Source organism: Amblyraja radiata, chromosome 11, assembly GCF_010909765.2.
Source record: "Amblyraja radiata isolate CabotCenter1 chromosome 11, sAmbRad1.1.pri, whole genome shotgun sequence".
In the NCBI taxonomy this organism is placed as follows: Eukaryota; Metazoa; Chordata; class Chondrichthyes; order Rajiformes; family Rajidae; genus Amblyraja; species Amblyraja radiata.
Window position 1 is genome coordinate 9978043 of NC_045966.1, and position 13925 is coordinate 9991967.

Genomic DNA, 13925 nt, shown 5'->3' on the forward strand with positions numbered 1-13925 from the left:
ACGCATCAGATCCTTAGACAAAGTCCATTGTCCGCAATGGGGAAGAGGTGAATCGGACAGTACACTAGCTTATGGAAGGGTGGTGCATCAGTAGAGTTGCTGCCCTACAGCGCCAGAGACCCGGGTTTAATCCTGACTACGGGGGCTTGTCTGTACGGAGTTTGTACGTTCTCCCCGTGACCTGCGTGGGTTGTCTCCGGAACCTCCGGTTTCCTTGCACACTCAGGTATGTAGATTAATTGGCTTGGTATAATTGTTAATTGGCCCTAGTTTGTGTAGGATAGTGTCAATGTGTGTGCAGGGATTGCTGGTCGGTGCGGACTCGTTGGGCCGAAGGGCCTGTTTCAGCGCTATATCTCTCAACTAAACTAAACTAAACTAGACTAGACTGTTCAGAAGCTTGATGACAGAGGGGAAGAAGCTGTTCCTGAGTCTGATGGTGTGCTCTTTCAAGCTTCTGTACCCTGTGCTTCACAGTAGCAGGGCCAAGAAGGAACGACTGGGCTGGGATAGGGACACATCTTTGGTTGTGTTGGCAACTTTTCTGAGGCAGCTTCAACTGTAGATGGAGTCCATGGTGGGGAGTCTGGTCTATGTGATGGATCCACAAATGGGCAGACACTCGTCTTCAGACCTGAAATGTCGCTTATCAGTCTGAAGAAACATCGCCTCTGAATGTCCTCCAGAGCTGATGTCTGACCCGCTAAGTTACCCCAGCACTTAGTGTTTGGCACAAGATGCCAGCACCTGCAGTTCCTTGTGGCTCCAGTAACATTGACTGCAGTGTGTGACAAGTTAAAATGTTTTTTTGAATGTGCGCATAATGTCCATCAAGAAAACCATAGAGTCGTTTCCCAACTTTTGTCTGAATGACGGTCACAAATTTATTTTTGATTCTTGTGATGTTGAATTTCCTATTGCATTTCAGATGAATTTAAGATCATAATAGAAAAAGGCAGGGGCCACAAGGGTTTCCAAGTATGCTTCACTGTTCAATGAAAACATATCTGATCCTATGCCTCATGTACACTTCCCAGCTAATTTTCATATTCATTGATTTTCCTCGGTATACTAAAGTCTATTGATCTCAGCCTTGCATATAATCGATGGCTGAGGATTCAGAGCCTTAGCAGCAGATAATTCTAAAGATCGGTAACGCCTTTGAGTAACAAAGTTTCTTCTCTGAACCAATTGCCCAACTAAGGTCATAAGGTCATAAGGAATGGGCCATTCGGCCCATCAAGTGTACTCCGCCATTCGATCGTGCTGATCTATCTCTCCCTCCTAACCCCATTTTCCTGCCTTCTCCCCATAACCTCTAATACCCATATTAATCAAGAATCTTTCTATCTATCTACGCCTTAAAAATATCCACTGACTTGGCCTCCACAGCCTTCTGTGGCAAAGAATTCCGCAGATTCACCACCCTCTGACTAAAGAGATTCCTCCTCATTTCATTCCTAAAAGAATATCCTTTAATCCTGAGGCTATGGCCTATTGTCCTAGACTCTCCCACTAGTGGAAACATCCTCTTCACATCCACTCTTTTCAAGCCTTTCACTATTCTGCATATTTCAATGAAGTACCCCTCATTCTTCTAAACTCCAACGAGTGCAGGCCCAGTGCCAACAAACGCTCATCATAAGTTAACCTACTCATTTCTGGGAACATTCTTGTCAACCTCCTCTGGACCTTCTCCAGAGCCAGCGCATCTTTCCTCCGACATGGTGCCCAAACTACATGTTCTGTGATGATGTCCCTAGTTCCAGTTTCTCCAACTTAGAGAAGCAATCTTTCTGCACCTATTTTGCTGCCCCTCTTGGAACCTTCAGTGGCTCGTTGAGACCATCTTACATTTTTCTGAACTGCAGGAAGAATTTCTTTCAATGGGACAAGACCCGCCATCACAAGAATCTAATCACAGACACAAAAAGCTGGAGTAACTCAGCGGGTCAGATGGCATCTCTGGAGAAAAAGAATAGGTGATGTTTCAGGTCGAGAACCTTCTTCAGACTTGACCCGAAACGTCACCCATTCCTTCTCTCCAGAGATGCTGCCTGTCCCGCTGAGTGACTCCAGGTTTTTGTGTCTATCTTCGGTTTAAACCAGCATCTGCAGTTCTTTCCTACACAAGAATTTAATGTATTAATGCTTCATTGACCCCCAAGATAACTTGGTTATACAAAGCAAACTGCATTACTAGTGATGGTGTAGCCAATAGATCTGTATAATAGCAATATTGTACATCTAAGCAAAATTTGACAATAAGCAAAATGAATTTGCACACCAGCCCTCTGCCAAACAAAATATGTAAGTCAACTCAACAGTTACCTTTTCATATAAACATTTCTGTCTCTGCCACAAATTTGGGCCCCATATCTGAGGAAGGATGTGCTGGCTCTGGAGATAGTCCAGAGGAGGTTTACATGAATGATTCCAGGAATGAGTGGGTTAGCATATGATGAGGATTTGACAGCACTGGGCCTGTTCTCACTGGAGTTTAGAAAGTTGAGGGGGGGGGGACCTCATTGAAACTCACAGAATAATGAAAGGCATAGTTAGAGTGAATGTGGAGAGGATGTTTCCACTGGAGGTCATAGCCTCAGAATTAAAGGGCGCTCTTTTAGAAAGGAGGTGAGGAGGAACTTCTTTCGTCAGAGGGTAGCTAACCTGTGGAACTTATTGCCACAGAGGGCTGTGGAGGCCAAGTCAGTAGATATTGTTAAGGCAGAGATAGACAAATTCTTGATTAGAACGGGAGCCAAGGGTTATGGGGAGGAGGCTGGGAAATGGGATTAGGTGGCAGAGATCAGCCATGGTTGAATGGCGGAGTAGACTCGATGGGCCGAATGTCCTAATTCTGCTCCTATATCTTGTGAACTGACAAACTTGTGTGAAATGAACCAGTACCACATGACATCTCCGTGAATTTATATTGATCAGTTTCTCAACATGTACTATTATATTTTTTTCACTTTTCAACGGTTCACTGGTTCAATTTTAATTAATTAATTAAACTTTAATTTCCGACTCAGGGTCCAGATAAAAGACATTATATCAAATACATTACATATAAAAACACCATAAAATACATATAAAAGCTTAGTAAATTACTTATAAGAGCATCATAAATTATATCCAAAAACACAATACATGTTTTAAAATCCAGAATAAAAAATTAAGATCAGTGTCCTACAACGAGACAACGATACCAATACCTCCACTGCTGCGATTGGTAGCGTGTAGTGCTGAACCTTATGTTTGATAAGACCAAGATAATTACATTTTCAAAGACATTAATCCTGCAAATAAAGTTATACATATGATTTCTTAGGACAGCCACAAACATCTCACTTGCACTACACCATCTAGCTTTCTTTAGTAGTATTCTCATGGCATCATTATACACTACTTTAAGTCGCTGTAAACTTGTTTTCCTGTAGTTTGATCACAGGTGCGCAGTATCGAGTGGTGTACAATATGCTCTGAACAGTGACATCTTCACCACATCTGTACACGCACCAAACGTGCGTAAGAGAATATTCGCTTGTACATACAGCATACGACGTTGCCTATAAATATCCTCATCATCTGTCATTTGTTCTGAAATAAAATGTCCAAGATATTTTACCTTATTACAGACACTAAGATTATTGTCAGACAATTTAAAATCAGGAAATTTTAGACCTTTATCCTCTTTGGTTCTACAGATCATAACAGCACTCTCACCAGCATCATATGTAATATCATGTTCCACAATGTGCCTAGAACAGTGGCATTTATATTTTGCAAACATTTCAATAAAAATCTTACCATACATTGGCACGAGTACAAGAGTGTAAGAATAGTAGACTACGCAGAGGTAGTACACAAAGCGAAGATAGACACAAAACGCTGGAGTAACTAAATGGGTCAGACAGCATCTCTGGAGAAATGGAATTGCTGGAATTTCAGGTTGGGACCCTTCCTCAAAAAGATATTCCAGAAGGGTCTCAACCCGAAACGTCACCTATTCTCTTTCTCCAGAGATGCTGCCTGACCCGTTGCGTTACTTCAGCTTTTTGTGTCTATCTTCAGTTTAAACCAGCCAGCATCTGCAGTTCCTTCCTACACAGTACACAAAGTGAATTATTTTGCATTATTATTTCACTGTTCCATCTTGGCACATCTCATTTGCCCTTTAGCTTTATATCATCAGTAAGCTTGAATGTGCCACAGAGACGCTGCAATACAGTTGCTGCCTTACAGCGAATGCAGCGCTGGAGACCCGGGTTCTGTCTATACGGAGTTTGTTCATTCTCCCAGTGACCTCCGAGATCTTTGGTTTCCTCCCACACTCCAAAGACGTACAGGTTTGTAAGTTAATTGGCTTGTTAAAGGTTAAATGTAAAAATTGTCCCAAGTGGGTGTAGGATGATGTTAATGTGCGGGGATCGCTGGTCGGCGCGGACCCGGTGGGCCGAAGGGCCTGTTTCGGCGCTGTATCTCTGAACTAATAGCTAAACTAAAAAAAATGTCAAAATCAGTCATTCCATGAGTCAGTGCTTTTTGTTTTGTGTCAGTACATGGCAATATAGTGTCCTGGCACTTAGAGTTGGTGAATGTTAGTTAAAGTGAGAGTCAAAATGGGCCCTTTCGGCCCAACTTGCCCATGCTGACCAACATGTCTCATCTACACTAGTCCCACCTGCTCACACTTGGCCCACAGCCCTCTAAACCTACCCTATCCATGCACTTGTCCAAATGTCTCCTGAATGCTATGATAAATCCCTCCTCAAGCAGCTCGTTCCATACACCCACCACCCGTTGTGTGAATAAGTTACCCATCAGATTTTGATTACATCTTTCCCCTCCCTCACCTCAAACCGATGTCCTCTGGTTCTATAAAAAGTTAGGAGCTGGGTAGATGTTCAGCGATCAATAGCGTCACGTGAGCTGTTGTATCGGCAGCTTAAATGTCTACAGAAAATGCACGGAGGTGGGCAGAGTTTCCACCACTCTCGGCTGCAGCAGAATCCAAGCTTGGAGTTCAACAAATAACAAAAGTCGTCATCCTGAGACAATCTATCTTTACCTGAGCTGTGAGATTACTATAATTTAACAGAGAAGCTGACAACCACCAACACCCACTCTCTCTAAATTACAGACTTCAGTCCACATGCTCTTGGCCACTTGGTGGTTAATGATCCGGGGATATGTGTCTCCTGCAGACTGACCACATCACCCCATCCTGAGTATGGTCTGTGTCTCAGAGGTCCATCTGCAGAGAGCTCGGAGTCGTAGAATCATTGATTCATACAGCGCAAGAACAGGCCCTTCGGCCCAACTTGTCCACGCCGACCAACAAGCTCCAACTACACTAGTCCCACTTGCCTGCATTCAGCCCTATTCCCTCTAAACCATTCCTATCCATGTACCTGTCCACAATTTGTAGTTTTAGTTTTAGGGATGCAACATGGAACAGGCCCTTTGGCCCATCAGGTCTGTGCTGACCAGCAATCACCCATACACTAGTTCTATCCTACATAATAGGGACAATTTACAGAAGCCATTTGACCTACAAAACTGCACGTCTTTGGAATGTGGGAGAAATCCGGGGCACATGGAGAAAACTCACGGGGTCCCAGAGAGAATGTACAAACTCTGTACAGACTCACCCGAAGATGGGATCGAACTTGGGTCTCTGGGTCTGTAAGGGGTTGGACAGGCTAGATGCAGGAAGATTGTTTCCGATGTTGGGGAAGTCCAGGACAAGTGGTCACAGATTAAGGATAAAGGGGAAATCCTTTAGGACCGAGATGAGAAAATCATTTTTTACACAGAGAGTGGTGAATCTCTGGAATTCTCTGCCACAGAAGGTAGTTGAGGCCAGTTCATTGGCTATATTTAAGAGGGAGTTAGATGTGGCCCTTGTGGCTAAAGGGATCAGGGGGTATGGAGAGAAGGCAGGTACAGGATACTGAGTTGGGTGATCAGCCATGATCATATTGAATGGCGGTGCAGGCTCAAAGTGCCGAATGGCCTACTCCTGCCCCTATTTTCTATGTTTCTATAATTGGGACAATTTTCAGAAGCCATTTGACCTACAAAACTGCACGTCTTTGGATTGTGGGGGAAATCCGGGGCACATGGAGAAAACTCACGTGGTCCCAGAGAGAATGTACAAACTCTGTGCAGGCAGCATCCGAAGTCAGGATCGAACCTGGGTCTCTGGGTCTGCAAGGCAGCAAATCTTCCACTGCGCCACTGTGCTTCCCTACAACATTGGAGTAATTCAGTGGATCAGACAGCATCTCTGGCTTCACAAGTCACAACTCTGCAATCCTTATCTCACACCTTTCGTCATGGAGTCATAGAGTGATACAGTGTGGAAACTTCAGGCCAACTTGCCCACACCGGCCAACATGTCCCAACTACACTATGTCCCACCTGCTTTGTTTGGTCCATATCCCTCCAAACCTGCCCTATCCATTTACCTGTCTATTTTCTCTTCAATGTTGGGTTAGTCCCTACCTCAACTATCTCCTCTGGCAGCTTGTTCCATACACCCACCACCTTTTGTGTGAAAAAGTTGCCCCTCAGATCCCTATTAAATCTTTTTCCCTTCACCTTGAACCTATGTCCTCTGGTCCTTGATTCACCTACTCTGTGCATCTACCCGATCTATTCCCCTCATGATTTTATACACCTCTGTAAGATCACCCCTCATCCGCCTGCACTCCAAGGCATAAAGTCCCAGCCTACACAACCTCCCCCTGTAGCTCAGACCCTCATGGTAACATCCTTGTAAATGTTCTCTGTACCTTTTCCAGCTTGACAACATAATTTAGAAACATAGAAAATAGGTGCAGGAGTAGGCCATTCAGCCCTTCGAGCCTGCACCGCCATTCAATATGATAATGGCTGATCATCCAACTCAGTATCCCATACCTGCCTTCTCTCCATACCCCCTGATCCCTTTAGCCACAAGGGCCACATCTAACTCCCTCTTAAATATAGCCAATGAACTGGCCTCAACTACCTTCTGTGGCAGAGAATTCCAGAGATTCACCACTCTCTGTGTGAAATTTTGTTTTCCCATCTCGGTCCTAAAAGATTTCCCTCTTATCCTTAAACTGTGACCCCTTGTTCTGGACTTCCCCAACATCCGGAACAATCTTCCTGCATCTAGCCTGTCTAACCCCTTAAGAATTTTGTACGTTTCTATAAGATCCCCCCTCAACCTTCTAAATTTCTATAATATGGTGTCCAGAAACGAACAAAATACTCTAAATGCGGCCTCACCAATGTCTTACAAAACTGCAACATGATCTCCCAACTTCTATACTCATCTATGGCCTTTCCACCCCCCCTTCCTCCCCCCCCCCATTCCCCCTGCTACCCCCACCCACCTGTATCCACCTATCATTTGCCAGGCTTTGTCCTGTTCCACATCTCTTCCAGTTTTCTTCTCCCCTCTCACCACAATCAGTCTGAAGAAGGGTGTCAACGAGAACCATCACCTATCCATGTGTTCCAGAGATGCTGCTGGACCCGCTGTGTTACGCCAGCACGTTGTGTCTTTATTTACTCCACTGTTTCTCTGTTCTCTGCTCTCTTTATGAGAACTTGCAGCCATCATTTGCAAGAGCTCACACTTGTTATTCGATGCTTAGGAACGCAGTTGTTGTCTGTGTTACATGGAGACAATATAATCCAAACTTTTATATTGATGCAATGAACAGAGGCTCTTGATTGAAGATAAATCACTAGGTAGGTACAATGCTTGAAAAAGTCATCTTTTCTGTTCAAGACCTCCAATTACAATCATCTTTTGTGGTACCGAATAACAATATCCTTCAATCAGAGAGACACAATGAACTGCGGATGCTGGAATCTTGAACGAAAACAGCAAATGAGAGAGGAACACTAATGAGGGCATGGTGGTATCAGCGACAGAGTTGCTGCGTTGCTTGCTCCAGACAGCAGGGTTCGATCCTGACGACGGGTGCTATCTGTCTGTATGGAGTTTGCACGTGACCTGCGTGGGTTTTCTCTGGATGCTCCAGTTTCCTCCCACACTCCAAAGACGTACAGGTTTGTAGGTGAATTGACTTCGGTAAAATTATAAATTGTCCCTAGTGTGTGCAGGATAGTGCTTGTGTGCGGGAATCGCTGGTCGGCACGGACTCGGTGAGCCGAAGGGCCTGTTTCCATGCTGTGTCTCAAAACTAAACTAAATTAAAAATAATTGTGTTAATATATGTGTTAGTAAAATGTTAGTTCATTGATTCTGTAATTTTGCCAATTCTATCAGTTGTGCACTAAGCATCATGAAATGAAGATAATTGATGGCAGCCTCTGTCTGTTTTTCTGTCTTTTTTTTAATTTTTAGTTTTAAAAGTTTGTTATGGAGATTTCTTTAGCTTTTCTATGTGGGGGAGGGGGGGTGTGGCCGATTCGGATGTCCAAGCCGCTGAGGATGTCCTTCAGTCCCGATGTCGGAGTTCCATCACCCCGGCGAGCGGGCCTGAACATCGGGCCGCCCGTAGCGGCAATAGCGGGAGGTTCGGGAGCCCACTGACCACGGGAGGACAACAGAGGAGGATGACTGAATTTTGGAGCCCTCCCTCACAGTGGGAAACTTTGATCCCGCTGTGTGGGGATGTCTATCGTGTTCTGTGCTCTTTATTATTGTATGGATGTATGGTGACCACACATTTCACTGTAGCAATTGGTACAAGTGACAAATAAATGTATCTTATATCTTGTAACTTGTAACTTGTAACTTGCATCTTAATTTGTACATTTGTATCGCACAGTCGATGTTATCAATAAGAGATCTATCCAATATAAATAATTAGTCACCAGAAAGTTCCCTGCAGTTGGTACAAATAAACTCACCAAATGGTAGAGTAAAAAATACACAAAGTGTTTGGATTCACTCAATGGGTCAGGCAGCATCTCTGGAGAACATGTATTGGTGATGTTTCAGGTTGGGACCCTTCTTCAGTCCGATCGGTAAATTTGCTCCTAGTGAAACTGGGATAACATAGAACTAGTGTGCAGGTCATCGTTGATCGGTGCGGGCTACAGTGGGCCGAAGGGTCTATTTCCACGCTGTATCTCTAAATTAAATTAGACCTTGGACAGTTTGACCCATCCCATCCCGCCCTTTTACCTGCCCATTCCTCCAGAGATGCTGCTTGACCCGCTGAGTTCAGTTTAGAGATACAGCGCGGAAACAGGCCCTTCGGCCCACCGAGTGCACCGACCAGCGCATTAACACCACCCTACCCTATACTAAGGACAATTTACATTTATGCCTAGTCAATTAACCTACAAACCAAAGATCTTGGAGAAAGCCCACACAGGTCACGGGGAGAACGTACAAACTCTGTACAGACAGCACCCGTTGTCAGGATCGAACCCGGGTCTCTGGCGCTGTAAGGCAGTGGCTCTACCGCTGCGCCACCGTGCCGCTCCGAGTTACTCCAGCACATTGTGCCTTTTTTGGTAAACCAGCATCTGCAGATCCTTGTCTCTCCAGGAGGTAGAGTAATATACTTTTCCGGAGCTCCGCAAAACCTACAAACCAAAGGTCCGCACAGTTAACCTGTGCGGACCAACTGGCGGGAGTTTTTACGGACACTTTCAACCTCTCACTTCTGAGGTCTGAGGTCCCCACCTGCTTTAAAAGGGCATCAATTATACCGGTGCCCAAGAAGAGTAAGGTGACGTGCCTCAATGACTATCGACCAGTAGCACTAACGCCGGTGGTGATGAAGTGCTTTGAGAGGTTGATCATGGAGCAAATCAACTCCTACATCGACAAAAACCTGGATCCACTGCAGTTCGCGTACCGCCACAACAGATCAACGGTGGATGCGATCTCGCTGGCCCTCCACTCCGCACTGGACCACTTGGACAACAAAAACTCATATGTCAGGCTGTTATTCATTGATTACAGCTCGGCATTTAACACAATCATCCCCTCCAAACTGGTTACCAAACTCGCAGAACTGGGTCTCTGCGCATCCCTCTGCAACTGGATCCTCGACTTCCTCGTCCACAGACCACAGTCTGTTCGTATTGGTGGAAATGTGTCAGCCTCAATAACAATTAGCACGGGAGCACCTCAAGGCTGCGTGCTCAGCCCCCTGCTGTACTCACTCTATACCCATGACTGCGTAGCGAACCACAGTGCGAACTCCATCATCAAGTTCGCTGACGACACCACTATTGTGGGGCGTATCACTGATGGGGATGAGTCAGAGTACAGAAGAGAGATCGAGCAACTGTCCATATGGTGCCAGCGCAATAACCTGGCCCTCAACACCAGCAAAACCAAGGAACTGATTGTGGACTTTGGAAGGAGTAGGAGGGGGACCCACAGCCCCATTTATATCAACGGGTCGATGGTTGAAAGGGTCAAGAACTTCAAATTCCTGGGGGTGCACATCTCTGAAGATCTTTCCTGGTCCGAGAACACTAACGCAATTATCAAAAAAGCTCATCAGCGCCTCTACTTCCTGAGAAGATTACGGAGAGTCGGATTGTCAAGGAAGACTCTCTCTAACTTCTACAGGTGCACAGTCGAGAGCATGCTGACCGGTTGCATCGTGGCTTGGTTCGGAAATTTGAGCGCCCTGGAGAGGAAAAGACTACAAAAAGTAGTAAACACTGCCCAGTCCATCATCGGCTCTGACCTTCCTTCCATCGAGGGGATTTATCGCAGTCGCTGCCTCAAAAAGGCTGGCAGTATCATCAAAGACCCACACCATCCTGGCCACACACTCATCTCCCTGCTACCTTCAGGTAGAAGGTACAGGAGCCTGAAGACTGCAACAACCAGGTTCAGGAATAGCTACTTCCCCTCAGCCATCAGGCTATTAAACCTGGCTCGGACAAAACTCTGATTATTAGCAACCACTTTCTGTTATTTGCACTTTACCAGTTTATTTATTCATGTGTGTATATATTTATATCATGGTATATGGACACATTTATCTGTTTTGTAGTAAATGCCTACTATGTTCTGTGTGCTTAAGCAAAGCAAGAATTTCATTGTCCTATACAGGGACACATGACAATAAACTCACTTGAACTTGAACTACTTCTGTTTTAACTTTCTCTGCAAGGAAAACGAGTATCACGGAACAATGTGAAACCCTGTCAAAGTGCGCCAATTCAAACCCAAGTGTCACCGCACACTTCACCATTAGTCTGACTTGTGGCCCAATGATACTTGCAGATGTAGTTCACAAATGTCACACATCAATATAAGAGGCAATGCGAAAAAAACCCTGGCCTCAGGGGCTGCCCTGAACAGACTGCAGCAGATATAGATCCAACTTTTTGATGAACAAATGGAAACTTAAAAAGCCTACAGTGTGCAATCGTATTCACCCAGAACAAACAATAGAATACATAATGACTCAATTTCTGAATCTTAAATACAAAGCGGGAACTCTCAATAGTACACTCCGTTACTCACATTGCAATATATTAGTTTAAATACCTGAATGGAAAGTAATGATTGTTGCTCTGTGTCGGTATCAGCCATAAGAATGAAGGCTTTATTATCATTCCATGCCAGATAAAGCAATTGCACTGTTTTCAAGACAGCGTTGGGACGTGGAGATGGTTCGGAGATCTTTTTGGAGACAGTCCAACTGAAACTTCACAGAAAGCTTTGTGCAGCATTTTTGAACATCTGAAAGGAGAGGGGGTTATTTTGATCTATGGTACAGATAATCAGCATCATAAATGGAAACATAGAAACATAGAAACTAGGTGCAGGAGTAGGCCATTCGGCCCTTCGAACCTGCACCGCCATTCAATATGATCATGGCTGATCATCCAACTCAGTATCCTGTACCTGCCTTCTCTCCATACCCCTGATCCCTTCAGCCACAAGGGCCACATCTAACTCCCTCTTAAATATAGCCAATGAACTGGCCTCAACTACCTTCTGTGGCAGAGAATTCCAGAGATTCACCACTCTCTGTGTAAATTTTTTTTTCTCATCTCAGTCCTAAAAGATTTCCCCTTTATCCTTAAACTGTGATCCCATGTTCTGGAATTCCCCAACATCGGGAACAATCTTCCTGCATCTAGCCAGTCCAACCCCTTAAGAATTTTGTATGTTTCTATAAGCTCCCCCCTCAATCTTCTGAATTCTAGTGTGTACAAGCCAAGTCTATCCAGTCTTTCTTCATATGAAAGTCCTGACATCCCAGGAATCAGTCTGGTGAACCTTCTCTGTACTCCCTCTATGGCAAGAATGCCCTTCCTCAGATTGGACATTGGAAGCCAGGAACTTCTGAACAAGGTATAAACTGAAGGAAGAGCAGCACAGTGGCACAGCTGGGAGAGCTGCAGTCTCATACGCCAGAGACCTGGGTTCAATCCTGACCTCAGATGCTGTCTGTTTGCATGTTCTCCCTGTGACCGCGTGGGTTTTCTCCAGGTGCTCCAGTTTCCTCCCACACTCCAAAGTTGTGCAGGTTTGTTGGTTAATTTTCCTCTTTAAAATTGCCCCTCATTTATAGGGAGTGGATGAGAATGTGGGGTCGCATAGAACTAGTGTGTGAATGGGTGATCGATGGTCGTAGGCTCGCTGCTCCAGAAGGTCTGTTTCTGAACTAAAGGATAACGTGAGGTTAAGGAAGAGATACAGCTGAATGTACAAGGTGCCATCTTCCACTTTGCACAGAGCATTGTGAGTTAAACCGGAGCAGAAGTAACAAAGATGAACAAATTATTAAACTTTTATTAGCCAAGTATGTATACGTGCAAGGAATTTGGCCCCTGGTGCTTTGCTCGCAAGTAACAACACGATATACAGAAGACAATTAAAAATAAAACATTATAATTTAAACATGTGAAGAATGAAATAAAATACCAGAGCACAAGGAGGCTGCAGCTGCACTGGCACCTGCACTGGCACCTGCACTGGCACCTGCACTGGCACCTGCACTGGCACCTGCACTGGCACCTGCACTGGCACCTGCACTGTCACCTGCACTGTCACCTGCACTGTCACCTGCACTGGCACCTGCACTGGCACCTGCACTGTCACCTGCACTGTCACCTGCACTGTCACCTGCACTGGCACCTGCACTGTCACCTGCACTGGCACCTGCACTGGCACCTGCACTGATGGGGAGAAATGTGCGATTGCAGGGTTGTACTAGAGGGAGATTTATTTAGAATCTAACTGGAACTACACCTGACTGAAGATTCAGCAAAACACAAAGTGCTGGAGGAACTCAACGAGTCAGCTGCCAAAGGTTAGCTTACTTTAGTTCAGAGATAAAGCGTGGAAACTGACCCTGTGGCTGGTTTATACTGGATAGATACAAAATGGCGGAGTAACTCAGCGGATGTGGAGTTTGCACGTTCTCCCTGTGACTGCGTGGGGATTTCCCCCCCAGGTGCTCCGGTTTCTGCCACCTCCCAAAGGCGTGCGGGTTGGTAGGTTAATTTGCCTCTGGTTGCCCCGAGTGCACAGGGAATGGATGAGAAAGTGGGACAACATTGAACCAGCATGAATGGGTGATCAATGGTCAGCCTTGACTCAGTGGGCTGAAGGGCCTGTTTCAATGCTGTCTCTCTAAACTAAACTAAACTAAACCACCTCCGCTCGGTTCGCAATAACCAACCTGATCTCCCGGTGGCTCAGCACTTCAACTCCCCCTCCCATTCCGAATCCGACCTTTCTGTCCTGGGCCTCCTCCATGGCCAGAGTCAGTCCCACTGTAAATTGGACGAGTAGCACCTCACATTTCGCTTGGGCAGTTCCACCTCAGTGGTCTGAACATTGACTTCTCCAATTTCAGGTAGTCCATGCTTTCTCCTCCCCTTCCCAGCTCTCCCTCAGCCCACTGTCTCCGCTTCTTCCTTTCTTCTTCCCGCCCCCCCCCCTCCCCCCCCCACCCTCA